Raw genomic sequence first — 12,862 nt, forward strand, 5'->3', positions numbered from 1 at the left:
AAATAAGTAGAAGAGTATAATTTTAATTCCTTTTGGCAACTGATTTTTTTAGGTAGTTTTCTGCTTGGCACATGCCTGGTGTGGGTTCAGCTTAGTCAGAAATATGTAGGTTATTTTCTTTTTACTTTAGATGTGCTGCAATAGATTTCTCTGCAGAAATAACTATGGCACGGAGTCAGCCACGCATATGAGCATGAGTGTGACAGTTGTTTACTATAAATAGGTGCTTTTTTGAAACTGGAGCCTGAATTTGTGTGCTTACCTTTTTGCAAACTGAGTACATACCAATGACCATTGTAAATTGGATGAATCATGAATTTTCTTATATTTATCCTTGCTGCTATTTTCTAAATCAGATAAGCCAACACTTCTCTTATTCTCACACTTCATTGTTAGGTTGGCATTGCACACTACAGTTGAATATTTGGGTTTTTTGAGTACATCTTTAAGAGTGTCCTGAGATTTCTTGCCTTGAAAAAGCGCTATACATCTTGAACTTGTTGTTGGGGAAAACTTGTGCCATAAAATTGATGTAGGGGTCAACTGTTTCTAAAGATTTATTACCAAAGGGATTTTTTGGAAGATAATATGATATTAATACACTAGATTATGTTTATCGAGATTCAGCAACTATTAGAATGGCTAAATTTTCTTGGACATGATGATAGATTTATTACATCACCTTTACAGTGATTTTTCTTGCCCGCATTAAACTTAAATTTTAAACATTTGGTTTGGGAAGAATAGGCAACTGTCCTCAGTTCCTCTTCACTACTGGGCGGAAAATTGCTGCGCTCATCCATTTTGTAACTAAAGTCAAAGAACTGTAGAAAATTGTTAACTGTCTGATTAAGTGATTATCTCATGTGCATTTACAAAAATGACATCTAAAATAGAATGAGAGTTGGTGCTGACCAGATCCTTTTCTAAAATACTATATTTGATACGGCATTAGATGAACTCTTACATGTAAATGGAGGCAGAGGGAAAAATCTGCCTGGGCAGGTCAGTTTGAAGGATTGAGGTCTGTAGTTCAGAACTTTGGTGACGTTTTGGTCTTGTTAATTCAACTTTGCCAAGTCCACCAATAGTCTTCACGGATTGATAACGAACAAAACAAGACAATGCCCTTTTCCTGGGATTCTTATACTTTTACTAGTGGACAGTGGACGATAAAACAAACAAAAAAATAATCCAGTGTAAAAGTACTGAGAGAAGAATCAGACCTTTTCTAGTTCTTGTTGTGATTTAACCCCAGCTAGAACCACGCAGCCGCTCGCTCACTCTCGGCAGTTGTGATGTGAGAAAGAACTCGAAGGTTGAGATAAAGACAGTTTAATAGGTAGAGCAAAAGCCGCGCACACAAGCAAATCAAACCAAGGAATTCATTCTCAGCGTCCCATAGGCAAGCAGGCGTTCAGCTATCTCCAGGAAAGTCGGGCTCCATCATGGGTTACAGTGACTTGGGAAGACAAACGCCATCACTCCCAATGTTCCCCTCCTTCCTTCTTCCCCCAGCTTTATATACTGAGCATGGCATCACATGGTGTGGAATATCCCTTTGGTCAGTTGAGGTCAGTGTCCTCTCCCAACTTCTTGTGCAGCCCCAGCCTGCTCACCACTGGGGTGGTGTGAGGAGCAGAAAAGGCCTTGAGCGCTCAGCAACAATCAAAACCTCCAGTGCACTATCACACTGTTCCTATCCCAAATCCAAAACATAGCATTACATCTAGCTAGCAAAAAAAACCTCTGACTCCATCCCAGCTGAAACCGTAACACTTTTCTAAAACTATTAATGCAGTTTTATTTGGGTCATTACCTAGTAAGGACAAAGATGTCAGAAATAGGAAATGTACTTCAGAAAAAGTATCCAGCAAGGCAGATGGAGAACTGAGACCACGGTGAGCAGCGGGATCTCCCCGCAGTATCAACCGGTGTTGTACGTGTCTCAGCAATGCAATGCATGTCCAGCTTTGATGGATTTTGCTCTTGCTGTTCCTGCCGTCAATGGAGGTTGTGGTTGTTGTCTTATGGGAGAAAAATAAGTTTCTTTGTACAACTGTCAGCCTAACACTTCTTGACACATCTATGATTTGCTTATACTGAAGTATTAGAGGCTCTGCATGTTTTATGTTACAATGCGCTTTGTCACTGTGCTTAGAATCTGGCAATTAACTGTCAGTTTGCAGCATCTTCATTTTTGCATTTTAAACTGAAGGGAAGAGCAAAAGGAAAGACTCTGTTAATACAATAACTAGATGAATTAAATATAGGGAAATCACAGAAGAAAAGGGGGCAAGAGACATTAAATATTTATGAACCCTTGCTTATATTGCGTATTTTGAGGTGAGTTCTTTATTCTACATGAGTAGGCCACATACCATCCAAAGAATTTCACTTACACTGGTAGGTTTTGATTTTCATTTTTTTAAAGGATTTTTTTCAAGAACAACTGGGCTTTGTAATTTTTATATATCTAGGAGAGTGTGTAGTATGACTTGTCCTTTCTTCTTATGTTTTGAAAGAAACTTGCAGTAGTAAAAGCAGGTGCAGATGTGGTATGCAGCATATTTAAACCGTGTGTTTTATCCTGATTAATAGAAGAATTCTATCTGTCAGTTTACCAAACTTCAGATTTTATTTGTGTGGTGCGTTTGAGCGTTTGAGCTGTTTTTCTATTTTGCTTACATGTTAAGTGAGCTAAACTTGCATCTTCTTCAATGAGACCTGCCGGATTAAGCTTTCAACCTCAAGTTGTCCTTTGGTAAGAATCTGAAGGCAATTTGTCCAACACCAAATGTGAAGAGCAGATAAACAAATATTTATATAGCTTTTATTCCCCACAACTCATTGTTGTGGATACAATTTTTATCAGGTATATTCTGCTTCATGGTAGCTAATGAAAAGTCTGTATCCCATTGGGTAGAGATATAATCAGGAGCTCCACCAGGAACTTATAAATACAATGAATCTTTAATATACCAAAGATAAGTTAAGAAACTTTGGAGGAAAGATTTTTAGAGCAAGAGAAAGATCTCTATGTCTCTCACTTTAGATACTGCCTAACTTATCCACTAATCGAACAAGTCTCTTGAGTTTTTTAGCTGTTGCATTTCAGCTGAAGCCTTGCCGATTGGCTGCAGGATTATTTGAATGCTTAATTGCAGGCACTCTGTTGTGTGGCTTGCTGCCTAGTGTAACTCTATCATGGTTGAGACTGGCTTTGCCCCCATTTTCCTTCCCTGCTCGTCATCATTCCAGGTCTTGCAGCCTTTTAACCTCCTCATCTTCATTTCCACCCTTTCCACTGTTTTCATTGCGTTAAGCTTTCAAAAAAACCCCAATAAAAAACCAGTGCCATATTATATTGGTAGCTGTAGCATGTGTGTAGTATTGCAATATGGCAATGAAACGTTTAGCTGCTGCTCAGGGAATTTCTTTTTCAGCAGAACCCCTTTGAGTACAAGCCTTTCCTGAGAGGCAGAGCCCAAGCACTGCTGAAGCGTTGCATCACCGCATCTGCTCGGAGCTTCCACCACAGCCAGTGCAGGACACGTCTAGAGGGGTGCAGCAGCACTACCCTCTGAATGCTTAAAAATCTGTCGTTGTAGGATTACAGGGAGGAAGGACAGAAGGAAAAGCTTAGGTACGACTCAAAGAGATGTGTAGTTTCTGATTTCATCTTCAGGCTGCATCCTGAGAACCTTTTCCTTAGCAGATTTTCCCAGCCTCTTCTTAAAGTAAATGTAACTTGTCTATAGTCAGGCCTAATAGTACAAGAACTTCACTCATCTTCAGTTTCACCTGAGGATGGGGGGGAGCAGTTGACCTTACAGGTTCCCATTTAGTACTGGGTTAGTACTGGGTTAGCACATCCCATTGTGGCATTTGTAGTACTGGGCTGAATTAATGGCATTTAACCCATTGCATCTTTCTAAGCATTTGTTTGGCATATGGTGAGAGGAAGATGTTGAATGGCTTACAAATATTTTGACTTCAGAGGGAATATTTCAGGGACCTGAGAATGTAAAGAGACCTGGAATTCCATTTTGAAAGAAAGAAGATAATTCGGTCAATAATTTAATCAGGAGCTGCATAAAAGATATATAGGTGGAGAGATAAGTATTATCCAGTAGAATGCTGGAAATATTGGCGTATCTTTCTCCATCAAAACAGAAATTATTGCAGTAGAAAAAACTTTGAATATTTAACTTTTTTCTCCTGCTACTTTTTGGTAAACAGAATAAATGGCCCAAACAGTGGGGAAAAAAACAACCCAAGAAAAAATTTCTCATAAAAACATTTTCAATAAAAATACCTTCATTCAGAGGGTAAGTATGATCTCTAGTCTTTATTTATCTCTAGTTTCATATTTAGAGGTCCCAATCTCTTCTGTTTAACACTTTCTGTAGCTCGTTCCAGTCCCATTCATCCTTCATCTCTTCCCCAGATGCCTGAATTTTTTTTTTATGTCCCTGATCTCTTTCAGATAATCACTTCCAGGGCCACGGGTCTTTTAACAATATACCTTTACAGCCTACGTTTACTACTTTTCCAAGTGGAAGAGGCTGTCACTAAGCAGGAACGTAATGCGGTTTGTCAGTTTTCAGCAGGTATCTTGAGAAATCTTTTTTTTTCGCTCCGTAGATAATATGTGTCTCTTTAAGCAACAGTCTCCACCAGGGAAGCCTGTCTTCCACCTGATAATTCATTTCAATGAGAACTGGATGTTCTGAGTAGAACGCAATAGCACGTATCAGGCTGCTAAGTCTGCTACCACAGATGCTAGAGCAAGTAATAAAAACAGCAAGATGGAATTAGGGCAGGAAAAGTCCTATAATTTTCAGAATTTTTAGTATATTTTGGATTGATCTAACGATGAAAAAATTGTTCTAGTAAAGAGCAATCTGCTGTGAAATTAAAAAGGTTTTCCTCAATGTGACAATGCCTCGTGAAAATGAACCCTGTGAAATGAAGTCAGAGTGTCGGAACTTCTTAGACATCCTTGGTTTTAACATAAAGAGAGACCACTCTTGCCTCATGTTTAATGAGTGGGATTTTAGATGGCCAACAGCTGGCGTACATGCTCTGAGGAGTAAAGAAAAATCTTTCAGAAGGGGATGGAAAAATACATTTTTAAGACATCCTTGGGAATAGGAATTTAAAAATCCTCTTTATAAAATATAAACTAACAGCACTCTCTCCTTTTCCTTATAACCTTTTAGAGCTCCCTGCAAGGGATAAAACCGCTGCAGAGACTCCCAGCGTTCTGGGCTGCGGCACCGTCGGAAGCCTGTCAGCGTTAACTCAGCTGGGAACATGCATGTTCTTGGGGGCTTGTTGTGGTCTCACCAGAGGGGTGAACAAGGCATCAGAAAACCATCTAGAGTTGTATAGCAGATTCACTGCAGTGAGTTTGATAAAGCTACGTATTTCTCTAAAGAAATTTTCAACTGGAAAACTTCTTACTACCTTTACATATCTGGGAATGGTATTGTCCCCCTACCCTAAAATAGGTGGATGACATGCTCAGCTGGCACAGGTGGCTGTCACTCTGACTAATTCCAAAGTAAAAGGAGAAAGACTATATTCCTCACTAATAATATGGCTTCTCTCTTAAATTTTTTCTAAAAGTTGTAGTCCCAGCTTTATCACCAGCTATCTATCCTTTCTCAGCTGTAATTACACTATATGCTGAGCGAATGCAAAAGGAGAGAGTGTGCCCTACTTTAATGAATAGCAAATTAAGTCCTAATTTTACATTGCTTTCTTCAACTCTCTTTCAGGGACCAAATCCCCCTACTTTTGGATTATGGGTGCCCCTGTTTCATACCTCACTTTCAGTGGTTTTGCATCTGTATTAACACAGAGTGAGAGTGGGATGAGTTTGAGTGTGCTTATATTATCCTGGGTTATAATTAATTTAGTAATCTGCCAATTGAATATCTTTTTCATGCCGGTGGGTAGCTTTAGTTCAATACCCTTTCTGGTTTAAAGTTTGCTCTGTCTTTGTATTGGATGTACATACTGGCAACTGCTCAAACCGAGACAGATGAAGGAAATTTTAATTACCTTGAGGGAGTTAAGATTGCTTTTTCAAACATAATAGACTACCACTTAAACTGGATTATTAGCCTTTCCATTTTATTTTTCAGAAGGATCAGCTGTGGTTTTTAGAGGATATTCAATTCTATATTACACCATTATTATCCAGACTTACTTTTTGCAGCTTGCATTCTCTCTTTAAATTTCGGCAGCTGTTTTAGATTTTTAATTTTTTATTTTTTTATTACTTGCTATTGCTGAGCTTGGTATTTTCTAACAGCTTTTGTCAAATACAGAAGGTAATGCCTTTCAACTTTTTATTATTTTTATCTTTATTTTTATTTTATGATTTCTTTTTTTTTTTTCCCCACATCCACGATGTGCAATCTGGTATTTTTTCCAGTGTTGGTGTTCAGGCTGACATCAGTAAGAACATAAACAAACACCAATTTTCTTCTCTCCCGCCCTCCCTGCTCTTTTTTGCAGGGGTGTGTGTGGAAGAGGAAGAGTTTTCCTGGCAGTACTATTGTGTATGACAGCAGGAAAGACAAAGATAAAATAACACACACACACCAGTTATTTGAATAATACAAGCAGAGAAACAATGAGTTTCTTTTAGCTGCCAGGGAGCAATGAATTTGTGTGATTTGACTGCAGGTAATATTTCTGATGTAGTCTTGTTTTGAAAAAAAATTTCCAACTTGGTGTATATGCTCACAGTTTGAGGTTTTCCGTCTATCCCACTCAAATCAGCGTAACCTTTTCTTGGATCAAACAGTGCTAACCATAGACAGTTACAAACATGTTTGGAATAAATTAGCTCATAAACATTTTATTCCCATCCCTTAATGGGGAATGCTTCACAATGCACTGTCAAATATGATGAGATTTCTCATTTTATGGCTCACTTTATCTACAGTCTAGTAATTGCACTTTCAACGGCACGGTATTTGTGTGGAGCAATGGTGACATTCAGTGCCCAGTTAGACTGCAACGTGATTAATCCTCTGCATACGTTGCTTAAGGGTCTTATAATTCATATTTTCTTATTTTACAATGGCAGGTTTGAATTCAAGAGAGAATCTGAATATGCAATAAGTTCGTCTACATCAAATATCGAGTTGCTTGAAATACTGAATATATTTTCCAGAGATCTGGCTGCATAAGAATGATCTACAAATATTTTTCCACCTAGCAGTGCTGAGTACTACACCTGAGAATATGGGAGTTTATACTGGTTTTGGAAAAAAATCTGGAAATGAACTGCATTATATGATATGCAAACTCTTGATAAGCTTTTCTTGGTGAAGGGTTAGTTTTAAAAGGCTTTATTGGTGAGCACTTGAGAGCATCTAGTCTATCAAGGGTCACACAGGATAGTTATGAGTGGATTGTATGTTAAACAAGATTATATAGAGATTTTAAAGAAAGCTGTGTTTTAGCTGGGGAATCCAGTTCTGTTTAAGTGAAACAGAGGAAACAGTTCAACTCCTCTTACCTCTTGAATTAGCCTATGTAGTTTCTTGGAATCAGGACGAAAAGATGTGCGTCACTTAGGTGCTCTCCGTGGATCTTGCATGTGGTAGTCTTAAATGCTCAAGTTTCTCAATGCTCCAGGTAAACCTAACATCTTTTGAAATGTCCATACCCTTACAGAACATAGTTATGGGTGCTGAAATGCAACTATTGGATGAGGTTGTGTATAATGTCCTCTTGGTTAGGATATTTGCTCAGTATGTGGGAGACCGAAGCTCAGTGCTTCATAAGCCCAAAGATACTCAAATCCCAATTTCTTACTTACCAATGTACAGTCTTTCTCTCAGACTATGTAATGGATGGAGAAGGGAAAACACTTTTTACTATGCCAGTGTGCAGAATGTCTCCTGGGCAGGAAAAAGCCCAAAGAATGCAGCTTCACGAACCAAGTTTAGAGCACTGACCTGTGTTTCAGTTGTTCTTGAGGACAAGAAAGGACTTTGAGGACGCTGTTTATCAATTTATTATCACAAAAACAGAAAGAGATTTTGATTTCTAGCTCCGAGATATCTCTTAAATGGTGTTCTACATTCCATGTGGGTTACCCTCCCTTCGTTAAAACACCTTTGCATCCTTCAGTCTTTGCCTGCTGAAACATAGTCAAGATTGTGTGCTCGGCAGGGCAGCCGCAAAGCTAGAATACATTTAACTCATTAAGCCTCTTCTATCTGACTTCCTCATGCTGCCCTGCAGTGCTTGGGATGTATTATACCTTTATCACGCTCCTCTTCAGCTCTACAGGCTAGGTTGCTTTGTTTCTGCTTTCTTTGATAACGGGGAGCTTTGTCTTAAAGTCATGGTCTGGTCTGTATACTTGGATGCAAACACCAATAGCCTATTAATCCCAGGTGTAAATCAGTTGGAATCAGTAGAGGTAGACTGGTTTAGGTTTAGCTCCTAATGCACGTTATTGGAATGAATTATTCCTTCTTTTACAACTGAGCATCCCTGCTGATTTTGGTTAGGCAACTGAAGGCAGAATTTATTTCCTGAAGTCTATTGAAGAGAGACGCAGCTGAGTGGAGCTACCAAGGCTTGCCAGGCTGCAAGTAGTGGACTGAACTTTCTTGTGGTGTAAGAGCTGTAAGAAGGTGGGTCAGCTTCTATATTGTTGTGTGGCTGATGGTTTAGTCTGGGCACAGAGGACCGTCTTACTCTTGCTGCTTAGTTCAGTTCTTGCAGTTGCAAAAGGCTTGTGCCAGCCACCACCACTTCACCTGCCAGTTCGCAATCACCTGAGTTGCCCACGTCTCACTGTTCAGCCCCATCCCTCCTACGTAGTCTAATTTCCAGTGCAGTCCCCGGCTTTATCTACCCAGACAAATCATTGAATCATCTAGGTTGGAAGGGACCTTTTATATCATTGAGTCCAACCATTAACCTAACACTGCCAAAACCATCAATGTCCCTCAGCACCACATCTGCTCGTTTTTTAAATACCCCCAGGCATGGCAATTCCACCCCTTCCCTGGGCAGCCTCTTCCTATGCTTGAAAACCCTTTCTGTGAAGAAATTTTTCCTGGTATCTAACCTAAACCTCCCCGGCTGCAACTTGAGGCCATTTCGTCTTGTCCTGTCATCTGTTACCTGGGAGAAGAGACCGACCCTCCCTGGCTACCCCCTCCTTTCAGGGAGTTGCAGAGAGCGAGAAGGTCTCCCCTCAGCCTCCTTTTCTCCAGGCTGAACACCCCCAGCTCCCTCAGCCGCTCCTCACCAGACTTGTGCTCCAGACCCCTCACAAGCTCCGTTGCCCTTCTCTGGACATGCCCCAGCACCTCGGTGTCTTTTTTGTGGTGAGGGGCCCAAAACTGGGCACAGTATTCCAGGTGGGGTCTCACCAGTGCAGAGTACAGGGGGACCATCACTGCCCCAGTCCTTCTGGCCACACTATTGCTGATACAGGCCAGGATGCTGTTGGCCTTCTTGGCCACCTGGGCACACTGCTGGCTCATTTTCAGCCGGCTGTTGACCAACACCGCCAGGTCCTTTTCTGCCAGGCAGCTCTCCAGCCACTCTGCCCCAAGCCTGTAGCACTGACCTCTTACTGCCGCCTCCACAGCCTGGTGCCTCGATGCCCATCCAGCCATTTACCTTGTTTCTGCGTCCGTGTGCAGCCTGCAGCGTTGCTGTCATGGGCTGAATGTTCTACCTGCCCTAGATGGAGAGTCTAAGTAGCAAGTCCTTTTCCTCAGTAGTCTTTCAAGTGATGTTTTACTTTGGACATGTGATTAATATCAGATTAATTTACTTTAATAGCATGTGTTAGGTTGTATTTGCCTTACTCTTCTAAATAGAAGTGTTTGGTTAGTGAATGGAAACTTATTGAAGCGAGTAGGCTATCAACTTTCTTGTAATTTGTCACGTGTCAGTGACAGAGGTTAATTTTGATGGCAATTTATTTATGGCAAACATAAAAAACAACCAAACAATATTTGTATATTAGTGTTAACTGCCATGATTCCAAGGTAGCGATTAGGTTAACTGACAACAAATAGAAACAAACTGTAACAGTGAAAACATGAACAAAAATCATTCAACCCTTCCACTTTATTTAACGTAATAAAAATATACTGACTTAATTGATCTTTAGCTGCTATAAGTAAAAACTAATGACGTGAAATGAAGTTTAGCTATTGGCTTCAAGGAATGATATTTTCTCATGTAATAAAATACAGTGAGATGCACATACATAAATACTTTATGTTCACCATTAAAGGAATGATGTACATTTCACTGTGGCAGGATAAATACCTATAAGCAATTAACAGGGGGAAGTCTCCCTCTTTTTAAAAGCATAATCTCTGGCAGCACATGCAATGGGGACTTACATTGCTTAATTCAATGGTTATGGAAAGAACTTGATAGGGGATATTTTGTATCTTCTCCGTTAACTCATCCTTCAGGGCACACTCAAAATTTCTCTGGTATCACCAAACCGAAACTCTAGTATCTCCATCTACCCTGGGATTTGTTGATAATCTGTGTGTTCTTATTGATAAAATGACTTTTAAAGTGTCTTAATGTCTGGGGTTTTTTAAGTTTTTTAATTCTATGTAAGAAACAGTAACTGCTCTGTGAAGACCACGTTAAATAACTTTTGAAAAATTTGTGTTTGTTCTGTTTTCTGTTAATAGTTATATTTTTGATGAGGAAAAGGTTATGATTAGGCAAACATAAGAGATTCAGACAGTCCCAACCAACCCGGGCTGTGTTTCATCACACAACAGGAAGCCAAGTACCAAGGGAGGTGGTTAGTTGCCATTAATTTCATGTGCGTGTGTCCTGAGATGTATTGACATTTTCAGGAGTGTGAAGGAAGAACAAAATAATTTATTGAAAATTATGTGTCAACCAGATAAATTCAGTAATTTTATTCACACACACAATTCAAGCACAAGTTGCTGTCAGAAAGAAAATGAGGGAAAAAATCCTCTCCATTCTTTCTGTGGCTTGTAACAAGCAAGTTAAAATTAAACCCAAACATATAATTAAACTAGAATAACTTTTTTTTTCATTAAACTAGCAAGAAATGCAAGTATTTTAAGTATTAATCAGATTTGCAATTAAAATTAAATAAATGAACCAATGAACAAGCAATGATATTAGGTTGAATCATCAGGAGGGCAATTTTACCCACTCAATATTGTGGCTGACCACACTATGTGGTAATGACAGAGAATCCTTTTCTAAACTGAAAGTTCACTTGCTTGCCTGTAGTTTAACGTACCAGAAGACTACAGCCATTAACGGCACCTAGTATATTTTTCTTTGGTGAATTTATTTAATTGCTTTTTGAAGCCTTTTATATTTAATTTTCTCTCTGATACCCTGTGGCAATTAGTTTCATAGTTCAGTTATGCATTGTGTGATGATTTCATTGATTATTTTTTTTAATTTTTTTTTTCCAGAACCAAGTGATGGCTTAACTGGTGAGAAGAGTCATAGCTGCTTGGAATCTCCTGGATGTTGGCACACCATCCTACCTAATGACGTAAGTTTCTGTTTAATCTTCAAAAGGTAATATTTATTGGTTTTGTTTTAACTGAGGTTGGTATAGCAGAATTGTTATGAGAATGGTTACTCGTCTAGTTTCTTCAAGTCTCATCTCTCCATTATAACACTTGGCTCTTTCATATTGAAAGCAGTGCCAGCTTAGTTGACAGTTTGGTTTCCCGTTACATATCTGCAAATGCTAATACTCGTCTCTTAAGACAGCAGTCCTGCCGTACCTCCTGTTGGTTTGTTAGGTTATTTGCCAAAGATTAGTCAAGAATTTTAGGAACAGGGAGATCTTTCTGCGGTCAAAATGTCTTTCATGTAATATGCTTTACTGACTGGTGTAAATCTCAAAAGTAGTCTTCTGTTGCAAAAGTGCTTGGAGTAACACTAACACAGGATACTTGTGTTTTTAGTTTTTTTTTTCCCAAAGACTAAAAGATAGAGTTAAAAACATCCTTGCTTGTTTTTCTTTGGTTTGGCTTGGTTGAATGTGTATATATATTTACGTACCCAAACTGCCCTGCATAAAATGTATTTGGATGAGAGTAACTGTAAAGTTAGGCTCAACTCTTTCTTTAAGCTGCTAAAGTGGCATTTAGTCTTGTTGCGATGAAGACATAAGTGAAGCGGTTGTTGTCATTGTAAACCAGGAAGCATTGTGTGAAGTGAAGCCATGAAATTTGGCAGTTACGCAGCCCTTTCAAAGCTGGACACTCTGTTTTTCCAGATGATGGTGACAATTCTTCTTTGCTCTAGTTTTATTGCTTCATAGGCAATGTCTCACTTCTGCGATTGGCTTTGATTCTATTCCTGGAAGAGTTATATGTAGGTAAAAAGTGTCAGTCATAACTAGGAGAGACTAAAGCTGAGGGCTCTGTCATGGGGGCACCGGTTGCTGGTTTGAAGCTCTCCATTGTCAATATAAGCGATTGGAGAGTTTCAATCCAGGTTATTTTCCCTCCTGTTCTTCAGAAAATAATGCATCTACTTTGCTATTGTAGAAAATCTGTAAATGGACATCTGATGGGAGACAAACTTTGCTGCTTTTGAGATTGTTTTGGTTTTTTTTTCTCAGGATTTCGGTAGTTTCTCTCCACGTACAAGAGACATGCAGGTGTCTGCAGTGTTCATTCAACTTCAGCCAAGGGTTATAATTCACAAATAAATGACCTGTCTCTTCAAGAAGTTAGTTAAAAATTTCACTAAAACTGCTGCAATTCTTTCCTTACAGTCCCTACGTATTTTTCAAAGGGTTAACATAAGCAGAGGATATTGTGCATAT

At 39.2% G+C, this 12,862-nt stretch overlaps 1 long non-coding RNA gene across 1 annotated transcript in view; it reads left to right on the top strand.

The window, feature by feature from the left end:
• The first annotated feature begins 11,487 nt into the window (after positions 1-11,487).
• The window catches only part of LOC134516253 (uncharacterized), a 98,772-nt gene continuing 97,397 nt past the window's right edge, over positions 11,488-12,862 (top strand). Inside the window, exon 1 of the long non-coding RNA XR_010071263.1 lies at positions 11,488-11,572. This is a non-coding gene — a long non-coding RNA (uncharacterized LOC134516253). The remainder of the gene's footprint in view (positions 11,573-12,862) is intronic.

Source organism: Chroicocephalus ridibundus, chromosome 5 (assembly GCF_963924245.1).
Source record: "Chroicocephalus ridibundus chromosome 5, bChrRid1.1, whole genome shotgun sequence".
NCBI lineage: Eukaryota > Metazoa > Chordata > Aves > Charadriiformes > Laridae > Chroicocephalus > Chroicocephalus ridibundus.